Source organism: Adiantum capillus-veneris, chromosome 21 (assembly GCF_014529385.1).
Source record: "Adiantum capillus-veneris isolate H3 chromosome 21, ASM1452938v2, whole genome shotgun sequence".
NCBI lineage: Eukaryota > Viridiplantae > Streptophyta > Polypodiopsida > Polypodiales > Pteridaceae > Adiantum > Adiantum capillus-veneris.
The window spans coordinates 124668581-124683700 of record NC_140951.1 but is presented as its reverse complement, the minus strand read 5'-3'; positions in this window follow the sequence as shown (position 1 = coordinate 124683700).

Here is a 15120-nt window from a genome sequence, read left to right as displayed (position 1 = left end):
TTTCCACTCTCCCAATCCTGCAAAGCTCGCATTTTCATTAGCCATGGTCTCCCTAGGATAAATGGGTAACCATTTCCTTTGGTAGACATAACATAAAAATCCACTGCCTTCTTAATGCCAAAGGCCTCTACAAAAACATTTTTACAAATGCCTACACACCTAGATTTGCTATTGTTTGCCATCTTGACTTTAATTTCAGGTGTCTCATGGATGTGCATGCCTAGTTTTTGCATGAGTACCTCTGTCATGATGCAAATTTGTGCACCCCCATCCACTAGACCTTTCCTTACCAATCTTCCTTTGATGTAACAATCTAGCACAGGTGTAATATCCTCATTCATATAAGCATGTGCAATTTTTACAACAAGAACACTCTCTTTTATCTTTGTCCTAGTGATAACTGCTTTCGTTAAATCCTTCCTAACTTGTGGGCATAATGCAAGAAACTGAGGCCATGAGATATTGGGACCCTTACCTCTCATGTCTTCCAATAGGTTGTATGGAGCCATACCATGTCCAAGAGGGAAGTCTTGGAGATTGATACGACGTCGAGTCCTCTTAGCTTCCTTGGTCTCCTTTGCCTTCTTGCCTCGTCCATGGTCACTCTGTGATGTGACACCTTCTTTCTCTTTATCTTTTCCTCGGCCCCGCTTAATGCCATTTGCTTCCATGTCAACCTCATTTGAGTTTGTCACCTCTACCACATGCACATTTGGGTCTCGCAAAGGTGGAACTCCTTCCACTGCTTGTGGAGGTGGTCTTGCTCCATTTGGCCTTTGTAGAAGCCTTGGTTGCTGACCAGTTCCTTCACCTGCATTCATCACTGGGTAATTCAAGTAAGGTCTCCCTGGCTCCCCACGGGGCCAAGGACAATTATACATCCCATGTCCAGACTCACCGCAATTCCAACATTGCAAGACTCTCCTAGGTCGTGAATCTCGCTCTTCAGACTTCCTTGCTTGTCGTTTTGGACCTATAACTTGTGCAAGGTGAATTGACAAGCTGCTTAAAGATTCATTTAACTTCTCAATCACTTCCGTCGTTACCTCAGGAAGCTCCCTAGATGTTGATGCTTGTGACTTACCTTTGGGTCTAAGACCTTCTATTGGAACCTCCCCCCTTAAGAACTTGAGTTTCCTATATTTCTCAGCAGCCCTAGTTTCAGGTGCATCAAAGGTAGCAGGTGCACCCGCCTCAACTTTTATCTTAAGGTCAGGAAAAAGTCTGGCTATGAACCTCTCCTTCTTTAGGAACTCTGCACCATCACTAGGGTTAGCAACATTTCTCACCCATACAGCCCAAAGATGTAGAAACTCTTGCTTGTACAAGTAGTAGTCATCTAGGTCTTTTTGCTAATGAGAAACAATGTCTTGCCATAGTTTTTGAGTGTTTTGGGGATCAAAGAAGTATTTCTTGAAACGATTCAAAACTTCTGTGTAATTCCCCTTAACTTCCTCAGGAAAAGAGTCAAACCAAGTGCTAGCATCTTTCCTAAGGACCACCTCAAACATTTCTACACGTTCTTGATCAGTTACTATCCTCTTGATACGGCAAGACATCTTGAAATTCGCCAAAAATAATTCTGCATCCTCTCCAGGCTCTCCAAAGAAAAGAGGATATCGAGACATTTGGCGTTGGCTCTCCATTGAATTGATTTCAAAGTGACGCGTTTTTGTTTTTTCTTTCTTTAAAAGATTTACACAATAATATTTTCTAAATTGCAATCTATTCTACAACAAAATAAAAATATTCACATCAAATGACCTATGATAATCAATAAGTGCTAGAATGACAGGGTTTGGTGACGCGAGAATTTCTCCTACTCTTTGGGCACCAAACATGAACACCATACGTTGTTGAAAGTGGATCTTCCTACTAATTGCAAGGTTTATTCTAATGTGTGGAGTGAAATGGAAGGGGAAAACCTCTATTCTTGGGCCATTATCCATGGTCTATGCATGACCTAATGCTTAAAACAAAACAAAAATATAAACGTCCAAACTAAGGTCGTACCTAATGAGAGACAAAATAAAGGGATTTACTGATGCGCTTATCTCTGCCAACCTAAGGGGACCTAAAATTCTACGAATTACACGTTGAAATTGAAACTTAGTACTAACAATTATGTGTACCTTTTGCCTTGCAATGGGAATGAAGGGATCATACAAATTCTCGTGATTCATGCAAGCTACTTGATTATGCTAAAGATTGACCCTTCACAAAAATACACAAGCCGTCCTCAGTGGGGGCACCAATTTGAGGCGGTCCAGGGCAGGCAACAAGAAGAGCGGCCTCCAAACACCCTTTGAGGCTCCCTTGCTGCTCCATTGGGGCTGGGGCAAGCAAAATCAGAGACAACAAAAACCCACAGCCAGAAACCAAACAAGAAAAGGGGCACCACCTAGTTGTAGATGCGAACTAGGACGCACGAGATATCTCCTTGTACTCAAACGCACAAAGAGAGGGGAACGCAAGATAGCCACACACACCAAACACAAACATTCACCACGCCAGAGAGAGGTAAAGCACACAAATCAACTTGAGCAACTTAGTCTTAGCTTTAAAGACTAGATGCACACAAAGCTTGATGAGAAATAGAGAGACAACACAAAACTTCACCTTGTTGCCAATACACAAATTGTCTTAGGGTCAAGGGAGCCCTCTCACCGAGCACCCTCTTACAATTGAAATTTTTGGCAAACAATTCAACAAGCCCTCAAACCACCAAGCATGAAATGAAACAACAAACTTCAAGGACAATATACCTTCAACCACCTGATGAGCCAACTTATCAAGTGAATTTGGACAGAAGAGTCGTAGTTGCAGCATACAATTTCACCCAAAACTATAAATCTTATTTATGCACAAAAGTAGGCTACAAGTGTGGTGAAGAGTATGGCATACACTCCACTCCTCTAGATGGCATAACTAACTTCAAGCTTCTCCATGCACCTATGTGTAGTGATGGAATAGAGCACTCACAATGCACACACTCTACACAACTAGGCTTGAAGAGTGGTGTGTTATGTGTTGAGAATGGTGTGGTGTAGTGTGATCATGTGTTGATTTACAAGGGAGTGAAGGGCTCTATTTATAGGTTTTAGAAGCCCCGATTTGGATTAGGTCTAATCAAGTTTATTTGAAGGAATAAAAGATTATGCATATTTTTATTTTTTTTAATGAGGGTGGGTCTCTCTTGTCCTTTGAGTCACATGGATGTGGGGTCAAGGGAAGAGAATTATTGAGGATGAAAAGAGAGAGAGATTGAGTAAATAATTTTAGAGTGCCTACTCTAGTAGAGGGTGCATTTTACAATAAGGTTAGTGGTTAGTAGTTAGTAATTACCACTAAAAATTATTTACAAAATCATTCACCAAATGGTGAGATATATGATGAGAAAAGTTAGAGAAGGGATGAGCTTGTAAAGAGAGGTTAAAGCTTTGGAGAAGTTGACATTCACCTCTTTACAGCACCGGTAGAAGAAGCGGTCAGCATGGCGAAGTAGCGCATGTCGATGAAGCTATGTTATCTTCAAACCTTGGAAAATTCATGATAAAGCCTTCGATTGCAGAGGTTATCCTTGGATTTTTGCTGATTTTCTGAAGTTCTTTACAAAGCTGAAGAGAGTATGGTAATATGGACATATATGTAGAGAGAAAGGGGGACAAATAGGGTGTAGAAATGGAGGATGAAGGCTATGGAGGTGTGAGGGATGTGGCAATGGTGAAGAGGGTGAATTAGGACATAGGAGTTGCAGGTTTGGGAGTGGGAAGGAGAGGGAGGAGTGTGTGTGAAAGAGGAAAATAATAAAGTGTAAGAGGGAGTGTGGATGCATAGCATGGGCAAACTGGGGTCCACCAATAAAATCATAGCTCACAGCTCGTAGCTCAAAAAAATATGAAAACATTTGAGGTGAAAGTTCAGCTCACGAGCTACAACTTTTGTTGTATCACCTTTTCAAATTCGGGGAGCATGTGATCTTTAAAAATTCAACAAAACCGACTGTTTTTTCCACTGCACAAGGTCCTTGTGAGGTCCTTCTTTGGATTATTCTTTTGAATACCTCCAAGAGTGAGCTCCCCATGGTGCATGCATGCATTCCACATACCCTTGACCTTATTTGGTAGGTCTATAATTGAAGATATTGTTGAGATCATGATATAAATGAATAGTACAACTAAGAAAATCAAATATTGAGGGGTCTAAAAAATATGTACATGTCAAATATAAATAATATAGGTGGAAAAAATATAAAGGGGTCAAAATAAATCTCTCTCATTATAAGTCTACCATACAAAGATGAATATTTTTTGTGGTCTAATTTATGAGAGTAATAAAGAATAGATGTAGGAAGGAAAAAATTACAATAGTGAAAAAATATACACATAAATAAAACTAGTTTTTTTTTTGGATTTTTGTTGGGATGGAGTTACACCAAAAATAAGAGAAGCTTGCATGAAATTATTTTTATATGGAATAAAGAGTATGAAAAATAGTAAGAAAAAATATGGTAATGGTGAGTCAATGTACATAGCATAAATAACACACCATACGTAGAAATATTTAAATAAATACCAAAATAATTATGAAAAATCCATTTATTTAGGCGCTATATACAATGAAATATTTACACACAAATGGGCCATAATGTACTTATATTTTTTATTTTTTTGGCTCAACTAGCCCAATGACTAGCTAATTAAGGGTTTTTAAGAAAATATGTAGAAAGTTCCCTAACGCACACACGCCTATGTACAGTGAAATGGTAGGGATAGCCACAGTGTTTGGATGATTTTGGTAGGGTGGGTTAACTCACTATGGCAATTACGGAGAGCCGAAAAACGGCTATCACTACCATGTACAAGGAGATGGCTGGTAGCTTGATCTACTGGAATATTTCACATCTAGACTTGAGCTACACAATTGGGTTTCAATCTCCTAGGAAACCACACTTGGATTATGCATAAACAATCAATACGAATGATTTTAATCATCATAGAAATTCATCATGGCACCATGGAACAACTTCATGGAAGGATAATCATCACAATGACAAACGATCCATACGAACAATTTGTAATCAGCAAGAAAACACATTATGACATCGTCAAAAAACTCTATAATTGCAATCTCAATAAGAACATTCTTATAAGAACTCATCATGAATAATAATCACATGAAACCTTTGATGTTTGTTGCTGAAATTTTTTTTTTAATATGTATCTCTTTGATAAATCATATACATTGTAAGTCTTCAATTTGACGAAAGTTATCAATAATAATCAAATCATTAAAATTATAATTCTTTTATGTCTACAATCAAAAGAGAAAATAAGTCATCAAAATATAACTCTTTGATAATCTATGAGAATCATAACCGTTGACATTCACAAAGAAGAGAAATAATATGAATTGCGAAAGCATAAGCTTTAACATCGCAATTGAAATTTATAAAATGAATCATCAAAATCTTAAGTGTCTAAGACATAGCCAAAGAACTCATCAAAACAAAGCACTTCAATATCCACATAGAAATCATATAAACAATTATCCAAACATAATTCTTTAACATCAATCTTGGAATATAACACAAATTAGTAAAATTATAGTTCTTCAATATTTGCAAGTATAACTCTTTATGCATCATCAAATCCATAACCCATCAATATCTATGATGAATATTGCTTTCTTCAAGTGAAATGTCTTACATCAAATATATGTGTGAAATATGATATGATGAATATAATTGTCTTTACAGTCGTATCATGTAACTCTCGATAAATTCAATAAAAGAAAATCGCAATTTGATCTTTATCATAAATCATACACAATTGAAAAGAAAATCAAAATAAAAAAATCTAAAGTGATATGACTTTGATCTAACTCCATACACATGCATCAAAATATATGTGATACACATAAAGAGCAATGGAGATCAATCAAATTGTCTACTTCTTTCAATATGTAAATCAAATTGAAAACAATGTAGATTCAATATGTTTAACTCTTGATCTAATTTATTTTATATAAACCAAATTACATATGATGCATGAAAAGAAAATCCAAGAATCATGGAATAAGAAACTCAATATGTATTAATAGGTAAATCTAATTTGAATACAATGTAATTTCAACATAATTAACTCTTGATCTAATTTATTTTATATAAATGAAATTATATATGATGTATGAAAAGAAATTCATCATTCATAACAAAAATTTTAACGCAAATGGATTTGGAAATATAAAAGCTCTTAGCTTTTGATGGTTTCAATTGAAAACATATTGAAAAAAGCTACTAATTTGGCGTAAGTTACTTTTGGTGCAAAATTTGATAAATATGTCATAACAAGAAGCTCTGAACACTCCAAAATATTAAGAACAACTCTCCAAACACTGAAATTGTAATTTTGAGCCAAAAATCATGACAATTTTTTGTTTTGTTGAGTTGCAAGATTTTGCTACGCGTACGCTACAAGGGAGGCAAAAAATGCCCTATTTTTTGTGAAGAAAAAGAAACCATGCTCTTATACCATATTGAGGAGACAGGGAAAGAGAAGAACAAAGATACAATACGTAGAGAGTGCAACCCCAAAGTATGTAGAATAGACACACATGATGGTATATATATAAAGGGGACCCACGGTTATGTTTGTTTAGAGTAGCTTCTAGGCCCAACATCCCCCTGCTAGTACTAGGTTCTCCTATCCTAAAAACTGAAGGCCAAGTGACTCTTTTATAGGTTACTTTTCCATTTTCCCTACCTATGTTTTATAAGCATCATGTCAATTCACTTATTAATAAATGACTTAAGTGATTGTTTATATACCTATATGCTTAAGTGACTACTATGCAAGTAAGGGTATGCAACTATGACGTGTCTAATCATGCATGTCCTTCTAGAGGCTCACTAAGTGAGAAGCTAGTTCCTATACTAACTAAGATATATGATGACTTGTATCAAATTCTTGTCTGTGTGGCTCGAGTACAATGCCCGAATCTCTTTTGGGGTGATCCTAAAAAACGAGGATACTAGAAAAAAGGTATCCAAAAAGCTATGATAATAGTTGACTAAAGTGCCTCCCTCTTTCATTCTCAGATGATGCCAAGCCGTGATGACATCTTACTCATCTTCTCCCATTAACCAAGCCTAGGTGAAAATTCTCTTGAATTTTATCCACTTCTTAGATGCTTCTCTGTGAAACCGCAGTGTACACCACCATGTTGGTGCGTTATGTTTCAAATAAGAATCCGCTCTGTGTACCTAGGAATTTTTTGAGATACTACTCTCTCAGCTTTTCCTTTCTGCACTAAGCTTTGGCTTTTGCTTCATGACCGACTTGAGAGGATAACGGATTACCTCTTGCCATTTGGAGGGAAACTCATCAAGTGGGTAATCGTTTAGGTGATTCACATATCCTAGGTCCTTGGAGTACATTATTAATATTTTTATGCACGTATCAATCTACAATTGAAGTTTGTACTGCTATCACTATTGAGATTCCTTGCCAAAAACATGTCAAACCCTCTCAACTCCTTGAAAAAATACTTACTCCCATTGTTGGTTTCTGAAAAAATGTGAGTGAAAGGCTCAAAGTTCAAGGTGTGTGCAAGCTATGTGCTCTACCGCAAGCCAAATACAACTCCTAGTGAGTGAGTGTGTGTGTGTGTGTGTGTGTGTCTATGCCTATGCCTATGCCTATGCCTATGCCTATGCCTATGCCTATGCCTATGTCTATGTCTATGTCTATCTATATTTCTATGTCTATATCTATGTCAATGTATGTGTCTGTGTGTGTAAGAAGGAAACACCTGGTTTGCATGTCTGTCTTTTGTCTTGGTGAGTGAGCAAATGTGCATGTAGTAGAGCTTGGCCTTGTGAAATTTATGTATCTATTCCCCCGTTGGGATTTGACTTTTCATCTCCCCTAAACTAACAATCGGCGAGGTGTCATCTTTGACGAATTCTCTATGAGAATCCATGTGTGCTACAAAAATAATTCCTACGTAAAGAAGAATCTTATGAGCTCCAATACCCTTATACAACCCAACATTCACCTTGGGACTCTTCTATCTTTTAAATGAAAAAAAAAAGACTGCAATATGTGCATGCGTGTATATTCCTAAGGACTGAACATTGTTACTGTTAAGAAAATATATATGTTATCAAGAGTGGATGAGTTATTTAATAAGATCACCCATGCTCATATCTTTACAAATATAGCCTTGTGGTCAAGGTATCATCAAGTATGTATTAGACTTGCTAATATACCTGTTAAGGCGGTTACGCCGCTAGCAGAAGCTAAATAGCGAGAACTCAACCAACAACAGGATTTTTCAGACGAGGACGAAGCTTGACCCGCAGGCGCATGGAAACAACTAGGTGGGTGTCAAATCACCTACTCGACCTTCTAAAGACAATCACTACTAAGGAAATCAAATCTAAGTTCTAAAATATGCAAGTGACTGAAATCCGTACTACGAACGAATGCTATACGAAACAGGATCTAGAATCATTGAATCAATCTCAAACTCAAGGGGAAGTCTATGCACTAGGTAAGAACAACACCCTAAAGACTTGAACTGCAAAATCAACCTATAACCACTCCGTGCGGTAAACGCGTATGAAGACAGGCCGAAAAATACAGGTGACCGAAACTTGACCCCAATGGTACTAATGTGTAGCTCTACTTGTTGTGGTTCTATAGATATGCTGCACGCTATATTCCGACACACGAGTTGGAAGAAAACTCACACCGAAGCTCGTAGGAACTTACCACACATAGAAGCCGATAGCGCGCACTCTTGGTATCAGTGCGTAGCTCTCGCCGTTGCTAACACGATGGCGGTGTCGCTTCTCCAATGGCGGCTCCGTAGCTCGCGTAGCAAGTGTTTGAGGTGAATGTTGCTATATTTTCACAATGTAGAGGAGTTTTTGGAGATACTTAGCTCTAGCACAAACATATTGGTCATGTAAACTTGCAAAGGCTGAAAATGATGCAAATTAAAGAGATGCTTCGTGGTTTCCCAACATTTAAAGTTGTTGAAATGCAAAAAATTTGTGACACTTGTCACTTTGGGAAGTCGTCACTGAGCATCATTTCCTCATGACAAGCATGTGAGCAAACATGATTTGGATTTAGTACATGCAAATGTATGAGTCTGACAAAGACTACATCTATGTGTGGCTGCAAGTACTATGTAAGCTTAATTGATGATCATACAAGGAAGGTATAGGTCCACTACATGAAGCAAAATGCATTTTTAGAATTTCAAGGTTCTGACTAAAAAATAGACTGGAAAACACGTAAAGTGTTTATGCATTTTTAGAATTTCAAGTTTTTGGTTGAGAAATAGACTAGAAAACATGTAAAGTTCTTGAGGTGAAATGGAGGGGAAGAATACTTCTCTAATGATTTTAAAGGCTTTTGGTTGAAAAATAGACTAGAAGACATGTAAAGTGTTTATGCATTTTTAGAATTTCAAGTTTTTGTTTGAGAAATAGACTGGAAAACATGTAAAGTTCTTGCGGTGAAATGGAGGGGAAGAATACTTTTCTAATGAGTTTAAAGGTTTTTTGTACAATCATGGAATTTAGAGGTAGTTCTCATGCAGGTTTACTCCATATAAAAATGGTGTTGCTGAGTGAAAGAACAAAAACATAGCAAAAGCTAATAGTGCATTGATGAATGAGAAGAACATGCCTCATTGTTATTGGGTAGAGGCTATTGCTACACGTGTTTACATTATGAAGAGGACCCCTATTGTTGCAATATATGGTATGACACAAAAAGAGAAGCTTTGTGGTGAAAAACCAAATGTATCAGATTTTTAAGTGTTTGAAAATATTGCTTATGTGCATATGTTGGATGAGTTGATAAATAAGCTTGATTTAAAATTAGAAGAATGTATATTCATTGGATATTCTTTTAAGCACAAAGGGTATAAATGTGACAATTCTATCACAAGTAAATTTACGGTGAGTAAATATGTTTCTTGAAATGGTGAGTTGTTATCTTGATGTGAAGGATGCTTTAGGGTATGATATAAGAGAAATTGTGGTAACAAAAAATGCAAGAATGCAGTCTCACAGGTTTTGAGTGGGCTAAAATGGTCACCTAGTGCAAGTTATGATGAGAAGTTATGGAGTGGCAAGTTATGTATCTAGATAGACTCTTACTAGCTCATCAATTGTATTAAGAAAAGGAAAGGAAAAACAAATGATGCCCATAAGATGTCAAATTTGAGTGTTGATCGTGATGATGGTGACAATAGTGGTTCTAAGAAGAGTTTAAATGAGGAGTTTTGCATGACCTTTGTGAAGACTCTAGATGCAAGAAGGATGTAATTAGGGAATAAGACACCTAGAAATAGTAAGAAATCCCACGTAAAGATTGACTTATGATAGTTATGTGGCTCATCATTGTGCATATATGGTGAATATTACAGAGGAAGGAGAATCCACTTGTTTTGAAGATGCTATCAAAGATAAGAAATGGACCCAAGCTATGGATGACAAGATGGATGACCTTGGTACAAATGGAACATGGTGTTTATGCCTTTGTCAGAGGGAAAGAAGGTAACTGGATGAAAAAGGGTGTACAGGATAAAGAAAAAGTTTGATGGCATTGTGAGTAGGTGTAAGGCAAGGCTTGTGGCCAAGGGTTATGCGCAAATGTATGGGATTGATTATGAAGAGACATTTAGCCCTATGGCCAAAACAACTACCATTCTTGTGTCTATAATAGTGGCTATGACTTTGGGATGGGTGTTGAAACAGATAGATGTAAATTTGTGTTGCATTTATACGCTTGTATTGTAAAAAATATACGTATACACCTTCATTATACGCTGTGAACGGGATGAAAACACACACAGCGCCTCTATAACGACCCGACACACACTCTTGGGAAGATACACACACACACACTATGGGGCACCACTCGGCTTACACAACTAGCCTGGCCGAGAAAGGAAACACACAGGCGGAGTGAGAAGAGAGAGATTTCCCACTTGCCCACTCAACACTCACACATACACACTCACACACACACTCTCAATTCAGGTCAAAGGAGGAAAATCGCTATTGTTTAGACTCGATGAAGCTCAGCCCAACACCAATGGGGTAAATAGTTTACACAGTATTGAGGAAATACACCAGATACAACCACAAAGTTAAGTAGAGGCTTCACTCACCGGAGAAGACTACTCAGAAAAACAGCAAAAAATTTGTGAGGAATTTGGCAAAATGGACAGCGTCATTGCGTTCGGAACGCCCAAAAACCCCAGTCTACAATGTCAAAGTGCTCAAATCCGACCTCGGATGAGCAGTTTAGGGCCAAAAAATGCTCCAAAAACAACAAAAACACACTTGCGGCTGTTCCTCCTCTCTTCTCCACGTTTTTTCTGGTATTCTCTCTCTTTTTTCAGTTCCCACACTTAGCTTTATTAGTTGGGCACCCTTGGCCTTTTGGATGACCTCAAACGGACCCCGAACAGGCCAAAAACTGACCTTGCAGTGCATAGTTGTCACCTTTTTGCATCATCCGCACACCTGGCACTCATTTCTTTTCAATAATGCATCTCGCAACCACGTGAAGTGGCCCCAAAAAGTGGTCCTAATGATGACCTTTCTGCATAACTCTCACAAGAAAACACCCACGTTGTGTCCGTCCTCATCCGCGTGCAATTATTGACCCCGTTCGCCCTCCTGACACCACTAGATGCCATCTGACGCACCTGCTTACCTCATGTCGTCGGCCCGCGGATAGCTTCCTTGAGAAGTTTTACGCGCTACCAACTCCTCCTTATTGTAGAAAAAACACAGTGGTACTGGTAATAGTGAAAATCGATGCACTATGTATACCCTGTCCTACCTGTACACATGTGGGCCCCACGTAACCACCTGGCTCTGAAAAATGGGCAATTATTTATTTGATGCACCATGCATGTTTATGTATATATGCGAAATCCCTTGCTCCAAAAAACTCCTGACATAATTTGCCCATCCCCTAGCCTGCTAGATCATTCATGATCAGCAGCAGCATAAAGCGATATGAGACTCGCCGCATCACAAGTCTCCTCATCCCTCACCAACATTACTTCCTCCACAGACAGCTCATCTTGCTCCACCATCATCAATCTAGCATGATACAATTTAAGACGCAATCCATTTACCCTTCACCTATGTAAAATCCCATCCAGGTTAGCCAACTGATATGTACCATTCGGAAAACACTCCACTACCTTGAAAGGGCCTTCCCACTTAATTTGAAACTTCTTTTGGAAGGTGTTGTCCAGCTGTTGGACGGATACGCCACGACGGACGTCAGCACAACTAGAACTCACCTAACAAGTAATGTCAGCTAAGGAGGAATCTCGACCCACAGGCACGTGGATGCAAGCATAAGGTGTCAACTTACACTCGACCGACTCCTAACTAGTTCCTACAGAGACCCCTACCAATTGTCTAAGTCACAGTCTTCAAGAGAACAAAAGAGGATGCTTCCTACAACGCTTGCTAGAGCCGAACACCTATCAAACACTTCGGAAACACCACAGAACTTGAAGGAGACCCTACGAATACCTATAGGCCACTCTCCCTAAGGTCTATGAACCAAAGTCACGACCCAAAACACACGGTGCAGAAACACGTAGGATGTCTGGCCAAAATCTGCAGGTCTTCGTTTCCGAAATCTGAAGTGCCTAATGTGTGGTTCTACTCAATGTGAACGTGTGGATATGCTGCAATGCAAAATCGGACAACGTATGCTCACCCAAACAACCGATGAAGCTCGTAGAAGAAGCTCCCGAAGCTGGACCGTATGCGCGCAATGTTGGTATCGGCTCGTAGCTCTAGTCGGGGGCAACACACTGCACTTCTCCGCACTTGATTCCGACCATCGTAGCACACGTAGCGTCAAGACAAAGCTCACACTCTCTCTCACATACACAATACGCTCACTCACAAACTTAAACTTGTTTAAAATGACAAAAGGTCCTTCATTAATGTCAAAAAGTGATATATATACCTTACAACTTCTCAAACCCTAAAGTTCCAAAATCATCCATCTACTCCTTCTAACTATCAAAACTTGGATACAATCTGGAAACTTCTGTAAGTCCCAATATTTACAAGGTGAAAAACCGCGTTTTCCTCAATGAATGACTAATTACAAAAAATAATAATCCGCCGAGTAGTTAGATGCCGTGGGGTGTGGCCAGCTTCTAACATCCCCCCCCTCCTTGTTCATGTTGTCCCCGACATGGCCTTGATCTTTTTGCTTCACCTTATGGTCTCCCGCATCTTTAGCAGCGATTCGTACCGTGCATGTAGATTCAGCATTGTTGGCCCAAAGATGTCTGTATGCATGGCAAAGAACCCCATGTAGAAATCTTCTTCAAACGCCTAGAGGTGATAAGATGGGAGAAACATGATTCTTTGATATAATGCATGTATCACCTCCATGGAAGGTTGACCTAACATCTCATACGCACATCTGTATGTGTCCTGGAAGAAGAATATGCTGTGAGTCACCTGTCCTGGCTTGAAGGTTTCAAACACTGCTACGATGGTCCTGCAGATCTTTCTCATCATGATGCATGTAAGGTCAGGTGAGCCAGTGAACAACTTATGGCGCTCGTTAGGGTTTTCACCATGTATTGTAAACTTATTCTCTCACCTGCCTTCACGCCTGGCAGCTTTGGGTAGTTCAGCCAAGTGGGTTGGCTTCTCTGTAAGATTTCGTGTGCTTTCCACGTCCTAACCCTTGGTAGAGGGCAGAAGCTGAGATTTTCCCTGATGTGTTTAGGTGCCTCTACCAAGTGTATTAGGTACTGTAGGTACTTGGTAAGCCAAGCTTTCCTCCACTTGTGCTGAGAATCTACTATCACCCTTACTCCTTCTGGCCTCGAGGTGTCTGCGTTGTAGAGAGGGACCGTTGGTTCTTCTCTGATCCGCTGGTTTATTGTTGCCCCTTCATATTTAAGCAATGGATATGGGAGAGAGGGTTGTAGCCATTCACGCATGAGATTGCTGGCGTCGATTTTCTGAATTGTCATTGATTTGAAAACCCTCTGTTCCCATTCCAAGGCCTCTTTGGTGCTCTCTCTTAGCTCTGCCTCTATTGCTTTTCGCAAATTTTTCTCTTCTTCTTGTGTTAGATACTGGGGCTCTTGAGAGGAGCCTGCTATGCTTTCCTCTGGCATGGGTGTGTCCATAGGATCCGACACATTGTCGAGGTCGATCCCCTCATTGGCAGCTGGCCCTGAGCTCTCTGGTTCTGCTTGTTGTCGGCTTTTCAACTCCTCTATTTTTGTGAGGAGTGTCTGCTTCTCCACTTCTGCTTCCTTGCCCATAGTCACGAGGAGGTCATTGAGTTCAGCATTTACTTTTTCTGCCTCCTCGAGCTTTATCTTGATGCTTGTCAATTCTTCTTGTAGGGCCTTTTGGCTGTCCTCCAACCTGGTTTGCATTGCAATAGAACCTTCAGCCATGATCACCCTCTGCTTCTTCTCAAGAGTCAACTGCTTTTGGAGTTCTTGCATTTGCTCTTCATACATTTGACTCTCCGAAATAATGTGAGTTGAGCTTGTAGATCTAACTCGCGCAGGTGATGCTCTCACCCTCTAGATGGTTTGATCTTTGACTTTTAATTGGTCCTTGAGCTCAAGGACTTCATCCAGGCTTGCTTCTTGTTCTATTTCCGCCTTCTCCTTAGCATTCCTCAAGGCCTCTACTTCTTTTGTTTCTTCTGCTAGCTGGAGTGTCAGATTATCCCTTTCTTTTTCTGCATCTCGCAATGACTTGCTGAGTTGCAGGAACTCCTCTTCAGCTGCTTGCAATTTCTTTGTCGCTGCCTCATTTGCTTCTTCCTTTGTTTGGCAGTTTTGTAGAGCAGTGGCTAGGCTGGCCTCGAGGTCAGCTTCTCTTTCTTTGTGTCCTTGGCTTTTTGCCTGCAGTAGATCTCTTTCCATTTTGGTCTTTACTTCAGCGGCTCTTAGAGTTATCAACTCTTTGTCTGATGCCACAGATTGTGCCCTTATTCTAGCTAGCATTGTCATCACCACATCCCAATCATTCGAGGGCGGGTGCAGGTCTAGCGTGTCGGTAGCAATCTC